This window comes from Rhineura floridana, chromosome 8, assembly GCF_030035675.1.
Source record: "Rhineura floridana isolate rRhiFlo1 chromosome 8, rRhiFlo1.hap2, whole genome shotgun sequence".
In the NCBI taxonomy this organism is placed as follows: domain Eukaryota; kingdom Metazoa; phylum Chordata; class Lepidosauria; order Squamata; family Rhineuridae; genus Rhineura; species Rhineura floridana.
This window is the reverse complement of record NC_084487.1, coordinates 9,018,432-9,038,172: the sequence shown is the minus strand read 5'-3', so window position 1 is coordinate 9,038,172 and position 19,741 is coordinate 9,018,432. Positions and strand designations below refer to the sequence as shown.

The following is a 19,741-nucleotide window of genomic DNA, read 5'->3' as shown; positions in this document are numbered from 1 at the left end:
TTAAAAGTTTTAAATCCAGTATGAAAGTGCTGTATATTGAAAGGAATTAATGGACAGAGTTATTAAGGACTTCACATGCATTTTGATAACGTGTGTGTGTGTTATATATATTTAATGTTTACATCTGAGTTTCCATTGGTGAAATATTGTAAAGACTAATGGATTTATTTTGACACAAGGTGCAGCTGCTATATATATATATATATATATATATTGTATTTATTTTTTATAATACAACTCCAAAATACTTGTTTACAGAAATGAATAATGATCCAATCTCAAACTCGCATGTCACCTATTCCAATAATTAGCAAAAGGAGTCCAGCATTCAACTAATACTTCGCTGTTGCTTCTTCATTATCTTCTCCAAATTAAACTGGTAAGTTTGTCCCTGCCAGCAATAGCCAAACACTTGAGCTTCCATTCCCAAACAGAAGGGCTGGCTTGTGCTTTCCACTTCCCAGCCCAAACAATCTTTGCCGCAATTATAAGGTTAGAAACCAATAACTTGCATATACCTATCTCTATAATGTTCAAGAGAACCAGCACTGGGGTGGGTCCAATTACAATCCTGCTGATTTCAGAGATACAGTGTAAAATCTTACTCCAAAACACCTTTACAGCCAAGCAATTCCACCACATATACAGTATATGAGTGTCAGCCATTTTACATGTCTAGCATTTAAAATAATCCACAGAACAAATGGGGTTAAATACCATCTAAGTGATAATTTACGTTATGGTTCTCGAATATTTTTAATGTAACTACTTATGGCAGGTACCACTTGAGAAGATGGATCCTCCATTCTCGCACACGCATAAGAGAGATGTCTCTTCTGAGGCAGACCCTGAGAATTACCTTTAGAATACAGAAGAGTAAAAAACATGATCCACGCTCAGAGGAACCCACTCCCTGTATTTCAATATGCGTCACATATCAGAAGTGCCTGTCCTTGAAATGAAACATAAGTGGTAGGTGACGGAATTTCATTATGAATCATAGATCAGGGTGTGCTTTTGCAAAGAAGCCAGGGCAGAGACTCACAAAGGGGTGCAATGGGAAGCCTCCTCCAAGGATAGCCATTTCTACTGCTCTTAGAAGTGGCTGAATGGTCCAATGAGAACTGGATCAGAACCACGGCATTACCTGCCCCTCCAACTGGGGAAGGGGACATAGAGATAGAACTGTGAATTGTACAGAGACACAGTGGGCAGGCTCCTCTGTTGGTGAGTACACTGGATCAGTTTCCCTGAGGCACACTTTACAATGCTATCCCACACCCTTTGGGAGTTACAGCTCTACATAAAACAGCTTGTCACGTGGCAAAATCATTCCTTGATGGTGCTATTGTCAGGCTGCAGACACAGGAATCAAGGACAGCGTGATCCTCAGCTTGTGTTTTTTAAAGAGGTCCCTGATTTATTTATTTTTAAATACCACCAAGTACGTCAAGGCGAAAGGTTCCAGCCTCACCTTCTCCCTTCCAAGCTTTTAAGAGTTGGTATGTTTATATTCATGAGCACACAGAGTAATTTCCAAAGGTACAAGCAAAATATAAGGCAAGTCTTCATACCCGGCGATAGGAATTTCGTCCTGGGCAAAAATAACTGTTCACGCGATCGCTCTTCTCCACTAAAGCTGAAAACTGCCAAAGAGCTTCTCCAGCCGGCACTAAGACATTTGGGAAATGGGAACCCTAATGAAAGAGGGAGCTGTTGCCTTCCCCCCCCCCATTAAGGTCCTGAGTAGGTTAAACCTTAAAGAGACTGTAGCTAAAAAAGTAGATGCATCCCAAGTTGGGCTTTCTTACAGCTTGTAAGCCCGATGCCAGCCAGCGTAGCTGTTATGCAATGAGCCTTACTCAGTCTCACCAATAAGGAGCCAGTGTCCTGAAGAGTAGATTGCATGCAACCAACAAAAAGGGTGCTGGCAACCAAGAGGCCTTCTGTATCTTTAAAAGTTGTGCAGGGGGAAGGGACAATTCCACTTGGTGGGTTTTCCCCTTACAGTGTTGCAAGAACACCTGCACTCGGCTGACTTTCTCTTCTCCTAAAGATACAGGATCAGTCTCAGGCCAGGAACCTGGCAACCCTAATCCTGACTCCTGTCTGTTTGGACCGGTTTTGACTAGTACCTGCCTTTTCCTCCTCTGATCCTTGTTTGGTATTAGCATTATTGTTATTTACTTATTGAATTTATATCCCATCCTTCCTAGGGTGGCAAACATAAACAAAACAATTTAACAAGACAAAAGAAAAGCATACAGAAAGCAGTGAAAAACACTCCAAACCACAATTACAGTTTAACCCCTGCGGACTTTGGACTGTGTGCCTGCCTCTGAACCACTTGGACTGAGAGCCAGTCCTTCCTGAGGCCTGACGGCTGGCAGCCATACCCTTGCTCAAGCCTGAGAGAATCCCACCTGAATCTTGCCTGATCACCAGACTTTCTTAGAGAGTAGTTAGCAGTTAAGAGCTTTGGGCTAAGAGAGGGGCGGGGAACTCTAGCAAGGCCATTTGCTTGTCTGGATGGAGGACAGCAAAAGATGTGCGTGTGCAGAAACTAGCCTACTGTACAAAGGTAAAATTGACACTCATTGTTCTGCCCACATTTGCCTCTGGCGAGTGGCCCCTAGAAGGTTGCCTGGAAGGGAATGCGGCCCTTGGACTGAAAAAGGTTCCCCACCCCTGAACTAAGACCTGGGAGGCCAAGGTTCAGATCCCCACTTGGCCATGAAGCCTGCTGGGTGACCTCGGACCAGTCACAGCCTCTCAGCCTAACCTACCTCACCGGGTTGTTGTGAGGATAAAATGGGGAGGGGGAAGAACCACGGGTTCTATCCAATGCTAGTTCTACTCAGAGTAGACCCGCTGAAATTAATGGCCATGACTAACTTGAGTTCATTAGTTGGAGGCACCTGGAAGGATGCCACTGGGAGCTCCTTGGAGGAAAGGCATCAGGGCCGGCACCAGGCATGACTGGGCCCTTGGGTATCAGCCTGCCCTGGGTGCGCAGCTCCTGCCTGTTCCACCTACCTCTCTCCTGTCTTTGTGGCTGCGTGCACAGGGATACCATCAAGCAAGGTGGCGACGGAGGCTTCTCTAAGGGGCTGATGCTCCTGCTACACGTTATGTGCGCGCACATGCCTGCCATCAACCAAGATGGCCATAGGGGCATCAGCCCCTTAAAGAAGCTTCTTCCACCATCTTGGTTGATGGCAAGCTTGCGCACATAGGGCGCACAGCAGCAAAGACCGGAGAGAGGTAGGTGGAGCGAGTGAATGGGCGGGTGGCCTGGAAGCTCCCTGCTGTGGATTGCAGAAGGGGAGCACTACTCACCTACCCTAATGAGGGGCCCTTCTGGGCCTCAAGGGCCCTCGACCAGGGCCCAACCTGGCTGCCCTTTGGTGCCGGCCCTGAAAGGCATAATAGAAACTGTAATAAATAAATAAACAAATCTGCCTCTTTCTTTCCTTCCTGAGCTTACAAAATAAGTTTATTTTTTAACTCAAGAGACTGAGCTCCTAACTCTTGCCCTGCTGTCTCATACTTTGTCCCCTGTAGCAGCCGCTTTTCAGAAGGTGAATCATTTTAACACTTCCATCTGAAAGGCACACACGTGGTGAGACCTTTGAAGCATCTGACCAGGAGTCACAAGCTGTTATGGATTCTATTCCTGGCTCTCCCACGGACTTTGGGAGAATTGTTTCCTTTCCCTTGCAGAGTTCTTCCCACTGGTTTTATCTTGACTCCGTGTTGGTCAGTTTTGTTTCTTCACTGGTACTACTGCAGCTCCTGGTCTTGAGCAAAACAGTTGGGTTATTTCACAGTTCCACAGGTTCCTTCCAACAACATCCAGCTGCCTGGTTTTTGGGTTTTTCCCTTTAACCTCCTGCCCTGCTCTACAGCAGTGGTTTCCATACATTCCCCTCCCCCCATGGAACACTTGAAAATTGCTGAGGGTCTTGGCAGACCACTTAATGATTTATCTGCCTGTTGTAGCAATTGTAATGTGCTGTACGCGATGCTGTAGAATTTTTTAATTGCATTTCCTCCGCTTCTTTCATTTCTTAATTGCATTCTATAGTATTACAATTTGCATTCCATAGAATTCAAATTGTAATACCTTAAAAGGCAATATAAGAAATGAAAGACGCAATAAAAATACAATTAAAAACCAGTGTTTAATGTGCACATGCCGTGGACCAACTGAATGAAGATCACGAACCACTTGGGTCCACAGACTACAGTTTGGGAACCCTGCGTTACAGCAGAACTGGGGGGCCTCTGGCCCTCCAGATGTTGCTGGACACCAACTCCCATAATCCCTAACCATTAGGCTTGCTGGCTGGGGTTGATGAGTTGGGAGACCAAGAATATCTGGAGAGCTGCAGATTCCCCAGCCCTGCTCTACTGTATTCATTCATATGATCAGTGAATTCTGTAATTCTGTAGTAGTAGTAATAGTAGCAGTAGTAGCCAAGATATCCACATTAAACCAAACTCTCTGGTTTGCTAGTCCTACTCAGAGAAGACCGACTGAAGGTAATAGACATGATTAATTCAGGTTCATTAATTTCAACAGGTTTGTTCTGAGCAGGACTTCACTAAATACAACCCTCTCATTTTATTTTTGCATATTTTACTTACATTGCTTTTGCTAGTAAGCCAAGTATTCAGGAGGGATGGGTGAATCTGTCAGTTCCCATTTCTCTTAAACTTCTCATTTTTCCAATCTTCACATTTGCAATATTTTTTTTAAAAGTGCATTTTTTTAAAAGTCCTCATGAAAATTCATCACTGTTTTAGTGCAAATTTATCCTAATGTACGCTTTTTAATGCAGTTTCCCCTTATACTGCAAATCTGTATGTTATTTTCACCAATATATGCATTTTAATGCCAACTTTACTCTAGAATATGCATTTTGTGCACATCGCTTCACTCAGGAACTGCACTGCATAATTTGGGGAAGTGCAAATCTCAAAGCACATGCCTGTGTTTCAGTTGGTGTCTGTGTTTCAGAAAGTAGGAATTAGGTAGGTTCGCCTTTAAATGAGTACTGAACCAAATTTCTCCTCCATCCCTAATATTTAGCTCACCGCAGCTTCACCCCCTCACAACAAATCCTATCCAACTAAACCCGTTTGGTTTCTGGTGGCTGACCACAGATATTTATTTATTTAAAAGAGTTAACCATCCCACTCATTCCTTTTCAAAATCTTTCAGGGTGGCTTAGAGTGCACAACTGTGCAAAACTACAAAACAGAGCCAGCATTAAACAGGTCTAAAAGATGCATCTAAAATCTTGGTCAAATGAAAATAGTCTTCTGTTGGTACTGGCACTAGACCTAAGATTTAGCACCAGGCAAGCTTGTCTGGGGAACTGAATTTCACAGGCAGGGCACCACCAATGAAAAGCCCCTTTCCCTGGTTATCTTCCACTTTACATTGTCCGTCAACTGGTGCACCCAGAGAAGGGTTCAACAGCTTGCTTCTCCACTCCTTTCCAGACAGGACCCTCAGCTCCAAGTGCCCAGTGGCCTAGGTAGGAGCATAGCATTGAACAGAGACATACTCCAACCTCCAGAGACCAAGGGCTACTGGGAGTTTGCACCTCCTGCCTCCCAGGAAGAACAGTGCACCAAGAGGGAATCCAACCTGGCTCATTCACTGGCCTGAGAAGGAGCAGATGCAAATGCTTCCTTTTCTCTTCCCACCTCGCTCCTTTCTCTGTTTTTATCTTGTCTATTAGATTGCTTGTTATCCTTTTAAAATCTCTGCATCACTTGGAAAACTTGGGCTCCTACTGGGAGGAAGGGCGGGATATAAATTTAATAAATAAATAATAATAAGGGTGGGGAACGTCATCCCCAGGGGCCAAATGTAGCCCTCCAAGCCTCTCCCTGCTCCACATCCCCTCCCCAACCACACCCCTAATGGCCTTGCTTTGCATCACCCTTGAGTGTTTTTGCGGGGCTGCAGTGTGTCCTTGAACTCTGACAACACTTCTTGCATCCCTGGATGGCAGATACAGAGGGATGTTTTAGTGTGTATAGAAACTAGCCTATTGTACAAAGATAAAATTTGCAGTAATTACTCCGCCCACTTTTGCCTCTGGCCCCACCCACTGCTGCCATGTGGCTCTTGGAAGGCTGTCCAAAAGGGAATATGGCCCTTGGGCTGGAAAAAAAAGTTCCGTGTCCTTGCTTTAGCTGTTTTATAAGTGTTAATCAATCATCATCTCAATACATGGGCAGGTCTCTGTGGCAGAAGGTGCTGATATTAGCTTCACTTCCAGTTCAGAGTTCAGAAACTATAAGCCCCAAACAGTGACAAAATTATGTTGGTAGAAGGTTTTGTGAGTCAATGGGGCCAAGGCCATGTGGTTCATAAAGGTCATGTGAGTAGTTTCTAAAAGCTTTGCTGGTGGGGATTGCATGTTTTTATTCTATCTCCTATTCTATATTTACCTAAGAATGTCATCATGCAGTAGATCACTTGGCCGCCAACAGGTGGCACTGTGAACTACAGCTGCTGAGAGCAGCATGAGCAGTCTGAGAATTGCGGGCCAGCAGAGGAGGGAGATGGAGACAGGCAAGCAGGTGTAAAGGAAGGGGGTGGCTTTGGCAACGTGTAAAGGGAGGAGTGGGTGGCTTTGGTGAGTGAAACATTCAGTGGCACAGCCCCCAGTACTTCAACGATTGTGCAATCTGTGAACAATAGGGGGAAATGGTGGAAGGTCTGAAAAATACCAGACATAACACTAGGGTGTTGGAGCTAAATATACCACTAAAGCAAAGGGGAAATTTTAGAGAAAATAATTAGCATTTCTGCGTTGGGGGGTGGGATTAATCTCAAAGATTCAAGTGGACAATGAGTTTCTCAAAACTTCCCAAGGTTGTTCTGAACTGCCAGCTTTTAACAGAACAACACATGCCAGCGAGGTTGTCTGAGTTCATGACTGACCTTACCAAAGATCTATTTAGCACCTGAATTTGCTACAGATCAATGTGACCTCCTGCCTCAGCATAATTGTTGCTGTTACAGTATGTACCAGCACAGAAACTCACTTCCTTGAAAACACACTTGTCAGTGTCCCTCTGAGTTGCAGTAATGCTTCAACCAGAGCTGAAACAAGTGGGAGGAAAACCAAATTAAATGCAAAGCATAAATAAATCCAGACTTTTAGATACAAAGATACAATGTAAAATATAGAATGGAGGGGAAGGAAAGGGTGTACTCCATGACATTAATAACATCGCTAGCACTGTCCAACAGGTTTCCAAGATCCAACCGCTCTATACCCAGACCAATCCTGCTGACTGTAGTGGCCTTGGCTTGGGCGAAAACAGAATGAACTATCAATCTTGAATCATAGAGTGAGGGGTTGGTAGACATCTGCATTCTCTGAAACCAAACAATTACAAGATCCCTCACTTCCAATGAAAGCTCCACATGTAGAACAAATATGTAGAAGGGGAGCAGATCATACCAATGACCCCATTCCTGCCCTCATGCTCAGGACTGGCACTAGGCATGATTGGGCCCTTGGGTACCAGCCTGGCTTGGGCCCACGGGATTGTACAGCCCAACAACCCCTGCCAATACAGGCAGTGCGGGGCTAATAAGCCTGCCTGCGCATCCCACCTACCTCTTACATCAGTGTGCATGCCATGCTCATGCAGCACGCATTCCTGCCATCAACCACACTAACAGGAAAGGTAGGTGGGGTTCGCAGGAAGCTTATTGAAGCCTGCGCTGCCTGCATGGGCGGGGTGTCTGAGAGCTCGCTCTCCACCATGCACAGCAGTGTTGGATTGCAGGATCCAACGATGTTACAGATCGAGGAATGGGAGCACCATCCTAAGGAGGGACCCTTCAGGAGCCCTTGGCCAGGGCCCAGCCTAGCCACCTGCTGGAGCCGGGTCTACTCATGCTTGTTGGCCCTACTGCCAGTGTTTGTGTGGTGAGCTGGAAGTAAAAGCATGTAGACTATATTGTAAAACCTATGCGCAGAAATCCAGTTCTCACCTTCATTTCAATGCATAAAGGTCAGGGGGTGGGACTAGCAAGTAAACTCATCTTCCTACTCCATTCATGTGTTCACTGTATACTCAACACAGAGAGTACCATCAGCCCTTAAGAAATAACAAGAAGAATCTGCACCCAGCTAAAACGAATATCATATTTCAGCACTGGCCAAAGAGTCTGCACAACCTGCTTTCTATTTATTTATTTCAAACAGTTCTATCCTGCCCTGGCCTGCAGCTTTCAAAAACAGAAGTAGCAATAGCATAACACAATTTTAGTGTTGGGTTTTTTTGCATACTTTTAAAACATTACTAAAAACATTTTTTGGAAACATGACAACTAAAGCAACGAACTCAGCTTGCTCCTCCCGCTCATAGCCGCCAAATGCCGGTACAAACCTATTTGTTTTATTTAGATTTGTTATTATTTATTAAAAAATTGTTACTGTGCTCTTCTGTTCTATGGACCTATACTTGAGCCTTGTGTACCTCCCCCCTCCCCCTGGAAAGGCCCACAGAGAGGAGTGTTCATGGATCTCTTTCAGGGGGCAGTTGGGCCACATTTAAGAAATTATTTAGAAGTTGGTGAAAGGTACCTTTTTACATGAGGGGGTTCTCCCCATGAATTTCCCATGCTTTGGGATTTAGTGCCATAGCATTAAATCAATAATGCTGCAAGCTGCTGTTAATAAGGATTCCAACATTCTTAATTCTTTTAGATTGTCCATATTAGTGGGCTGCCATTAATAAGGATGCCATCTCTCATAATTCTTAGGAATCATCTATATTTGACACCAGGAACATAGAATCTGTGGCCCTCCAAATGTTGTTAGACTCCCCTAACGTGACTAGGATGCTGAGTAGGGTTACCAGGTTCAGGGCCTGAGACTGATCCTATATCTTTAGGAGAACAGAAAGTCAGCCAAGTGCAGGTGTTCTTGCAACACTGTAATGAGAAAAACCACAAGGTGGAATTTTCTCTCCCCCCTGCGCAACTTTTAAAGATACAGAAGACCTCTTGGTTGCCAGGCCCAGCCTCGAAAAGGTCTTCTGTATCTTTCAAAGTTGTGCAAGGGGAAGGGAAAATTCCACCTTGTGGTTTTTCTCATTACAGTGTTGCAAGAACACCTGCACTTGGCTGACCTTCTCTTCTCCTAAAGATACAGGATCAGTCTCAGGCCATGGACCTGGCAACCCTACTCCAGACATCCTTTCGATTGTCCATCCATAACTATTTGTACTCATGATGCTATTGGGGTGGTCACACACAAAATCCCGCTTTTGATACTGTTTGAGCCTGCAGATGTTTAGGGGAAGTCAAACTGTTTCACTTCTATTTAGTGCATGTTCTGTAATTTCCTGCTGAAATCCCATAACTTTTCTATACCACAAATGTTCTGGTTTATTTTTGCCCCATTTTTGTTCAGCTATAGCCTTTCTGGACAGCAATAATGTGGTAGCACTTGGAGAAGCACTGCAGAACAAATGGAAACTGAATAAATCTGCCACTATTGTGTCAAGAACATGTTGCAGAATATACCCGCAATAAAACACCAGTCTGGAGGGCCCCTTGAGTTAATGTCATTTCAATGCCCAGTTGTCATGCTTTTAACGAAATTTGTAAAAGATGTACAGTTAAAATAGTTCTACAGCAGAGTCAACATTCTTACTCACAAAGTCAAATGACATCACCAGATATGCAAGGAAAATTCCTTTTTATACTTAATTAAAATAATTAAAACAACATGACCAGATACCTGTGATTATACTATGCTTACAATAAGACCCTTGACAACATTCATTTTCACCCCATCAACAAGATGAATGGCTGGGCAGCCCATAATTTGCCAGATTGAAGGGCAGCAACTCTTAAGATTTTGCCACAGTTTTTACTACTTTATTTTCCTAGACTTTTTAATGATCTGTTTTAATTTTGTCTTGTATGTTTTAACGCTGCTTTTTGTAGATTTTCTGTTTTTTATCTTATTTTAATAGCTTTGGTAAAGAAAAAAGTATATATTGCATTTTTAATATTTTATTGTAAGCCACCATGATAGTTTGATTTAAGGGTGGATCGCAAATCTTAATTTGAAAAACCAACACACCTAAAATTACTACAAGCAAACTTTCTAATCTCACATGGAGGTAGCACCCTTTCCAACCTTAAAAAGAAAAAAAACCCAAAGAATTTCCTAATCAGTGCTCATGAAAACTCCCTTCCCAAAGCCGGTAGGAACAGCTTGACCCTGTGTACCTGCTCAGCTCTGAGTCATTGTTCTGAGGCACCTCACCCTCTCGTGGGCAGTAAAATGTGCACTCTTCTCCCTTTTACAACTTTTGACACAACACCAAAACTGGCCTCCCCCTCTGCCCTCCTCCCTAACTGCTGGCATTGCACATGAAGAGCACAGCCTTATTCAAATAGAGCCTCCCTCTTCAGTTCGATGAAATGCAATTAATGATTACACAAAGATGACACAGGCGTATGTCATAAGCTGAGTTTACATGGTGATGAGATTCTTGCATCCCTGGCACGCTAAAGGTCCAATTCTACCAAAAAAAAAAAAAAAAGGAAAGGGAACTGGAATATGTGATCTTATTCAATTTGGGGTTTGGAATGTGGAAAGCATGGTTGTGGTCCAGTTGTTGCAACCCTCAGCCATGTGCTCATTACTGGAGGTTTAAGATCACAAGTTTTCATGAAACTAAACTAAGGCTGAATCCTCTAACATCACTGACATGGGGGTAAGTCCCATTGACGTCCATGGGATTCGCTTCTGAGGAGGCATGGTTAGGATTGGAGCCTAAATGATGAAACTAAGGTTCAGGATTTCAAATCCATTTTAAAGATGTGACTGACTAAGATTAAATGGAGCCTGTAATCATCAGACAGCTTGCTTCTCACTGCCCCTTCCCAGAAGTTTTAGTGGGCCCAGCAAACAAAGAGAAGTGGGGAGGCACTAGTCCTAACCCCGAAGGGAAGTTCTTATCCTCTTGGTGTCTGGACTACAGCGGTCAGGGCCAGCTCCGAAGGGTGGCTAGGTGGGCCCCTGGCTGAGGGCCCCTGGGGCTACAGGGCCCTTCTGCGATTCGCGGCAGGATCGCTGCCGCGTATCACAGGGCAGGAGCTTCGGAGCCCCCACCATTGCCTCGCTCAACTTACCTTTCTCGGCTGTGTTGTGCAGCTGTGCACACAGTGCTGCCCTTAACCAAGATGGCGGGTGACATTTCCCTAAGGGGCTGAAGCCTCTGCCGCCATCTTGGCTGATGGTAAGCATGCGTGCTATGTGCGCACATCCCTGCCATCAGCCAAGATGGCAGCAGAGGCTTCAGCCCCTTAGGGAAACCTCAACCGCCATCTTGGTTAAGGGTAGCCCTGCACTGCAAAACAAAGCCAAGAAAGTTAGGTTAAGCTAGGGAATGCCAGGAGCTCCAAAGCTCCCGCCCTGCGATACACGGCAGCTATCCTGCGGCAAATCGTGGAAGGGGAGCGCCAGGGCCCGGGGCAGGCTTGCAGGCCCTGACAGTGGTTCTAAATCACGGACCTTAAGGGGCTCCAGCAGAGTTGCAATTTGTGCACCACCGATCACATCTGGCCAAGGAAGGAACTGCAGGGAGACCGGCAAAGGAAGCCCCTTTACACCAATAGGATGGAGTAGATCATGTGATACCTATCAATCCCTACAAAAGCTTCCCAGTCAGAATGGGTGACTGATGAACAAGCGGATTCTGGTATATTATGTACCCTGAGATGACACTACCTCAGTCACAGCCTCACCCTATCATAACTTAACTCAAATTATTATTTCGAATATTTATATCCTACCTTTTAGGACAAAGTCCTCACAAAACAGATTTAAAAAAAAAAAGACATGAAAAGCAATATTATACAATATGAAACAAAGCCTATAAATACTCCACAATGGGAAAAAACATAAATTCAAAAAAGATGACTTGATTGTTTTTTAAAAAGCAAAGTCTCCCAGTCAGTCTAAAAACCCCTAAATAAGTAGGGTTCGATTAATCTTAGATATTCTCATTTTCCAATCTTAAATGCAGTTTGCAACATTTCTGCATCAGTTTTCAACTTTAAAAAAAAAGACAGTGGTCTCATCTGCACTACATGTTTGAAGCACTATTATTCTGCTTTAAACAGTCATGGCTTCCCCCAAAGAATCCTGGAGCTATAGTTTGTGAAAGGTGCTGAGAGTTGCTAGGAGACCCTTTTATAGAGCTACAACTCTCAGAGTTCCCCGGAGAGAGGGACTGGTTGTTAAATCATTCCGAATGCTTCTGGGTGCCAGTTGCAGGGAATCACAAGCAGAGCTTGGAAAAGTTACTTTTTTGAACTACAATTCCCATCAGCCCAATCCAGTGGCCATGCTAGCTGGGGCTGATGGGAGTTGTAGTTTAAAAAAAGTAACTTTTCCAAGCTCTGATCACAAGTAGGGAGAGTGCTGTTGCACTGAGGTCCTGCTTGTGGGCTTCCCATTTGGGCATCTGGTTAGCTGCTGCGAGAACAGGATGCTGGACTAGATCAGCCGCTGGCCTGATCCAGCAAGGCTTTTCTTAGGTCCTTACAGCTTCTTATGGAACCTGGGACCTTTTGCACACCAAGCGGATAAGCAATGTTCTGTATAATCCAACCAAAGTGTTCCATCAAGTCTTCCTCATTCGGAGGCCACTGCTGAACAATTAACAAAAATGTAGATATAAGCTGTGGGTTTTTCATTAGAGTTTGGTGATACATCTCTCTCCCCTGGAGGGATATTTATTACTGGCCAGTTTGTGAGTAACAATTTATGTGTGCCCTCTGATTCAAGGAACGTGCTTAAGATGCTTTTCGACCCAGTGGATTCTTTGGTATTTAAAACCAGGAAAATGGTTCCTTGTAGTTCTCTTCAAAATGTCGCCGGGAATTGTACACCGTAATATTTATCTGAATTGCTTTATCTAGCTATGCAGTTAGCTGAGGCAAATAACAATTCCTCCTAGGCAGGTTCCTTGCCAAACCAAGTGTTCAACCACCCCACAAAAAACACACATACATGTGGGCAGGCAAGCGGCAACTGTTCTTGCATTTTGGCTCATTCAGACACTTATTGGTTAGAAACAAGACAGTGAACTAAAAACCTTTAAATTCCAAGACCGCTCCAGTTACGGAAAAAAAGCACACATGCACAATTCTTGCTTGCCTGTGCTAGAACAGATCTTAGTTTTCCAACCAATTAAACTTCATAATACAGAAGAGCTTTTACAAATTCCAACACAGAGTTAGCATCTGTAACCCAAATATTTAAATATTTAATCCCCAAAGGGCACATTTTTAAAAAGTGCTGGAAAACCTCACATGGATTTATTGAAAACCCTTAATTATTAGAACTGTGTATACCACAGATGTAGGCCCCATCTGCAGTTTGTTAAGGGTGCTCTGAGTTGTTAGGAGACCTCCTATTCCCCTCACAGAGCTACAATTTCCAGAGTCCCCAGTAAAGAGGGATTGGCTCTTACTCTATAAATTGTAGCTCTGTGGGAGCAGTCAGGGTCTCCTAACACCTCTCATCACTAGAAAAGACAATAATGCTGGGAAAAACAGAAGGGAGTAGAAAAAGAGGAAGGCCAAAAAGAGATGGCTAGGTTTCATAGAGGATGCCACAGACCTGAAATTACAAGATCTGAACAGGGTGGTTCATGACAGATGCTCTTGGGGGTCACCGATTCATAGGGTTGCCATAAGTAGTAATCAACTTGAAGGCACATAACAACAACAACACCTCTCAGCGTTCTTCACAAATTACAATTCCCAGAATTCTTTGGGGGAAGTCACAACTGTTTGAAGTGGTACGATACCGCTTTAAACATATAGTGCAGATGGGCCCTCAAACTGGCTTCACGGCCGTTCTAGCTCCTCAGGACAATTCTGTGTGGGGTGCCAGGGGAATGTTGGCCTGCATGTTTGAAAGGGCCCTCTGCTGAGTCATTGGGGCTTGTTAGGAGTGGCAGGCAGTAGCAGCAGCGCTACAATCAGAGCCAAGCAGCTGGATCTGAGTCGCCATTTAAATTTCCCACAATGCCTCAGATCGATACTACTAACGTGACTAGGATGCTGAGTAGGGTTACCAGGTTCAGGGCCTGAGACTGATCCTATATCTTTAGGAGAACAGAAAGTCAGCCAAGTGCAGGTGTTCTTGCAACACCGTAATGAGAAAAACCACAAGGTGAAATTCTCCCTTCCCCCTGCACAACATTTAAAGGTACAGAAGACCTCTTGGAGGCTGGGCCTGGCAACCAAGAGGTCTTCTGTATCTTTAAAAGGTGTGCAGGGGGAAGGGAGAATTCCACCTTGTGGTTTTTCCTCTTACAGTGTTGCAAGAACACCTGCACTTAGCTGACTTTCTCTTCTCCTAAAGATACAGGATCAGACTCAGGCCATGGACCTGGCAACCCTAGTGCTGAGGGTTGTTGTTAGACCCTTATTTCCCTCACAGAGCTACAATTCCCAGACTGATTTTACAATCAATCCCTCTTCCCAGGGAACTCTGGGAATTGTAGCTCTGTGGAGAGAATAGGGGTCTAACAATAACCCTCAGCACCCTTTACAAGTAAAGTTCCCAGGATTCTTTCAGGGGAAGTCATGGTATGATAGTGCTTTAAATGTGGATGGGGCCTTTGATTACATTACATGTTCAGACTGTGATCAACTACAGCAGTGGTGGGGAACCTTTGGTTCTCCAGATGCTGCTAGGCTTACAACTCCCATCATCTCTGACCAATGGCCATGCTGACTGGAGATGATGGAAGTTGGAGTCCAGCAGCATCTGCGGGAACCTAGAGATGAGAAGGGCCAGGAAATAAAGGTGGGAAAGTTTCCCCCCTATTTTTTAAAAGGAATTGGGGGGACAGGAACCATCTCCCCATTTTCCTGTTTTTCCCCAGCCCTTCACATCTGTGGGAGGGCCATGAGCTCCCTGAACTAAGGCCCCTAGACCTTTTCACATGTACAAAGGGCCAACCTATGATTAATTATTATTATTGCTATTACTTTTTACCCTGTCCTTCCTCATACAGAGCCCAGGGTGGCTAAGAACATTTGTAAGATACAATATGAAAACAAAATTAAAAGCACAACATGCAATAAATTAAAAATAACAGTGTATGGCCATCAGCAATATTGAAGACACTGGAACAAAAGGCATTTTGGTCAGATTGGACAGTTAGACAGAGGGCCACACCTGCTAATCTCCGAGGGCCTAGGTCTTCCCCGTCTTAAACTTAAGGTTTTGATTTTTGTACCAAAATGCAAGACACCCCAAAAGTTTCCCCATAAAACAGAATCAGAGCTAAAGCTTTCCTTCTGAGCCTTGAAAAAGAGACGACACAGTTCCGTGCAATACCAAAACAGGTGGCACTGGACAGCAAGGGCCCAAGGTACATTTCCCCCCTGCCTGCACCACTGCCTCCATTAGCGGATCTGGCATTTCCAAATAAAATACTCCCAGTATATTTGCAAAGTGATGTAAGAGAGTAAGGGGGAAATTTGTATTTTTTAAGCCATCCAATAGGGTCATGATGGGCTTCAAGTTTGAACAGCCTTCTGTGCAGGAAAGATATGTTTGTTTGGAAAACTCCTTCACTGGCTCCAAGGAGAATCATAAAAACATTCAGCGGACAAGAAAGCAGAAACAGGAAGGTGTACTTCTGAGCCCAAAACAACTGTCCTCCACAGAGAAATGCCAACTTTTCTCAGCGTACTGCCACGTCGTCTCTCACACAGTGAAAAGCGCGAATGAGATGGACGTGGCAAGATGCATATCTCTACCATGATGCTGCTTAAAGTACGAAATGGCCTACAAGGAGCGTTGGGGAGAAATCCACCAACCTGACCTTGAAGTGCGTCTGTGTTTACGGGACTTTCTCTAGTTTTACACTAGTTTTTTCTCTAGTTTTAGTTTACAAACAGCAGGAGAATTTCGCTCATGGGGATACATTATGATCACGAGAGGAGGTGCAGGGTAAGCAGAAATCATTGCACATTGTCAAATCCCTCTCAGTGTGTTTAGCAGCTATGCGCGTCTTATTTTTAGAGTTTAAATAAGGTATGGAACAGGCATCGCCCACAACTGGATTCTAAATGTTTATCGGAAGAGAAAAAGAAGGAGAGAGACAGATCATATGGAGACAGAATGTGTTACCTCAGTTCTTGAAGAAACAAAAGATGCATCCGTGAGACGCGCTTGACAATTTGCACTGTTAACGAAGAGAAGACCCAGCCAACAAAAATCACGTAATCCAAATGACAGAAGGTTCCAGGCTGCTGCCCACACCACGTCCAGGGGGGTAATTTGCATGTTCACTTTATAGCGAAAGCGAAGTTCAGGTCATAAGCAGTACGGGAGGAGAGCCTTAAAAGGCCTGCAGTCCTGGTCAAACTCATGTTCTTCCTTCATCATGGGGGGAGCGGAAGAAAGAAGCCTTGAAAGACAATCCCCACAAGGAGATGGGAATATACTTCCTGACAAATCGTTTCAAGTGTTCCTTCTGTATGCTTGGTGCAGACTGAGCAGCACGACCAGGAAGTTAAGGACAGCCAGCGTCACTCCTACGAGCTGAGCAGGTTCTGAGCAGAGACAGCACCCACTGCCTTGGGTGGATTTAAGCGAGAGAAAAGCCATGCTGGGATACGGCCCTCCCTTTAAAAAAAAAAAAAAAGATAAAAAAATACTGAGACAAGGAACTAAAAACAAGAAGTCATTTGCCTATTTTTAAAGGAACTGCGTCAACAGCAAGAGAAGCTTTTACAGCCAGGCTTCAAGGCTAGAGAACTTACAGTAGGAAAAGATACACAAAGGAGATGTTTGCACTTGTTGTTGGTACTTGCTGCTTACGTTATGTAACTCTCTTTCAAACACTTCGCAATCCTGTTTGTGTTCATTCTTAATGGCCTCGTGAAGCAGATCAATATTCTTTCCACCGGTCAGATTAAGAACCAATTCTCCCTTCTGCGGTGGTCACTGAATGAGACTTTGGACACGTGGCAATTCTGTGCAAAGCAGAAAAAAGTGCAGAAACAGGGTCACAGGGACAGAAATCAGTTTCTTGTGAAGCTCAGCTTTTGATTTTTTTAAAAAGTCAAGTTTCTTGACCCTATGACTGTAAACATACAGATAGGTGTGGTCAGATAGCTGCCCCTTGTGCAGGCAACTACCTTCCAGAACACCTTTGTGATGCCACTTCTATTACTCCCTTCGAATCCTACCTCAAAACTAGGGTTGCCAGGTTCAGGGCCTGAGACTGATCCTGTATCTTTAGGAGACGAGAAAGTCAGCCAAGTGCAGGTGTTCTTGCAACTCTGTAATGGGAAAAACCACAAGGTGGAATTCTCCCTTCCCCCTGAACAACTTTTAAAGATACAGAAGACCTCTTGGTTGCCAGGCCCGGCCTACAAGAGGTCTTCTGTATCTTTAACAGTTGTGGAGGAGGGGGGGAAGAATTCCACCTTGTGGTTTTTCCCATTAGAGTGTTGCAAGAACACCTGCACTTGGCTGACTTTCTCTTCTCCTAAAGATACAGGATCAGTCTCAGGCCATGAACCTGGCAACCCTAGTTGCAGCCAAATGAGTTTTACTCAGAGTAGACCCAGTGAAATTATTAAACCTAAGTAAGCCATGTCCATTAATTTCAATGGGTCTACTTTGAGTAGAATGAACATTGGATATAAAACCTTATACCATTTCATATAAGGAGTTATATCTGCTCCCCCACTTTTTTAATGGTCTCCCTAGGAGTAAAAGCAAAAGACCCAACCTCTTCCCTGTTGTTTATCTCCAGCATCTGCATCCAGAGGTATAAATCCAAATCTATCACAGCTCGCAGGACGGCTGGGGAGCCTCAGGCCAGGAGACTGAATGCGGCTGTCCAAGCCTGGCCTTTGGGACTCTCTCCAGTCCACACCTGTCACTTGCCCTGCTCTGCACCCTCCCTGAGTGCTTTTCCCTGGCTGGGCTGTGCCCTTGAACTCTGATAATGATTCTTGCTTGCCTGGATGAAGGATAAAGAGGAGTGTGTAAGTGTGTGTAGAAACTAGCCTACTGTGCAAAGGTAAAACGTACATCTGTTACTCCATCTACGTTTCCTTCTGGAAAAAGATTTCCCACCACTCTGGCTATTTCTATTTAAGAGGTGAGCTACAGTTCGTCCAGATACATGTACTCTTTCTAGAATGGGCAAAACTACTTCTGGACCTCCTTTGCTGCTCCAAAAGTTCTCAAACTATGGTCTGCAAGCTCCACTGTGGTGGTCCGCAGAAAGTTTGCAGAACAGAATATCTGTATTTGGCCCTGTTCTTTATTTGTTTTTAATTTTTGACTGAGATCGAGGCCATTTTAGCCAGGGCTAAATTTACTGAAGAGGCTAACAAGGTCCACACTAAGGGCCCATCAATGATGCTGCAGTATTATTACTACTACTACTACTACTACTACTACTACTACTACTACTACTACTACTACTACTACAATTTGTATCCCACCCTTCCTCCCAAAAGTACCCAGAGTAGCAAATACTTCAACACTTCGTGTGATCTCTTGATTGCCAGAAACAATCTCCTTCAGCCATGAAATGCATGGGTAAACAGGGATACTTTCAAATTCTACTAATCTTCCCCTTAAAATTTACCAGCTTAAGGGGCCCCTCTCAGCAGCCTGGCCTTGAGTGCGTGCTTTTCATAATACTCTGCTGCTTTTGATGATGGTACTACACCTGAAGGGGGAAAGTGTATTACATAATCCACTGAACCACCACCTCCCAGCCATTTTAAGTGTTCTGCGAAACAGCGAAGTTTCAGAAACTGCTGCAGTATGTAAATTATATGCCACATTAAAGAAACGCATTTCCTCTAATTGTTTCAAATGAGCGGCCTTTGTTACAATGAGCAACTACTTTGTTCTAGCATTAAGTAGGAGAGGGAATTAGCCATGTCTAATTGGACTGATTGTAAACTTTGAATTTATTTTATACACCACTGGCGCCTCCAGTGTTATAGTTCCCCTCCCTTGGAAACAAGCCAGTCCTCACGTGTTCAGTCTCACTTTTGGAGAACTTTCCTACGCAGTTTGGGTTCAGGCCATCTCCTTCATAGAATCATAGAGTTGGAAGGGGCCTTGTAGGCCATCAAGTCCAACCCCCTGCTCACAGCAGGAAATCCACAGCTAGAGCATCTCCCGCAGATAGCTGTCCAGCCTCTGCTTGAAGACATCCAGAGAAGGGGATCCCACCACCTCCCTAGGCAGTCGGTTCCATTGCCGAACTGCCCTTACTGTCAAGAAGTTTCTTCTAATGTCCAATCTGAATCTACGCTCCTGCAACTTAAAACCATTAGACCTAGTCCTACCCTCTGGGGCAGCAGAGAACAAATCTGTACCCTCCTCTATGTGACAGCCCTTCAGGTACTTAAAGAGTGCAATCATGTCACCCCTCAGCCTTCTCTTCACCAGACTGAACATGCCAAGTTCCTTCAACCTTTCCTCATAAGACTTGTTCTCCATACCGGCTATCATCCTTGTCGCTCTCTTCTGAACCAGCTCCAACTTGTCTATATCTTTCTTAAAATGAGGCGCCCAGAACTGAACACAGTATTCCAGATGAGGCCTGACTAATGCAGAATATAGTGGGACTATTACTTCCCTCGACCTGGAAACTATAGCTCTGTTTA

The 19,741-nt window shown here is 44.4% G+C and overlaps 1 long non-coding RNA gene across 6 annotated transcripts in view; it reads right to left on the bottom strand.

The window, feature by feature from the left end:
• The window catches only part of LOC133390142 (uncharacterized), a 124,348-nt gene that overhangs the window by 32,567 nt on the left and 72,040 nt on the right, over positions 1-19,741 (bottom strand). For 4 of the 6 annotated variants that reach the window (XR_009764312.1, XR_009764311.1, XR_009764316.1 and 1 more), the window contains one exon: positions 16,224-17,071. This is a non-coding gene — a long non-coding RNA (uncharacterized LOC133390142). The remainder of the gene's footprint in view (positions 1-16,223; positions 17,072-19,741) is intronic. The other 2 variants (XR_009764315.1, XR_009764313.1) reach the window with 2 other exon arrangements.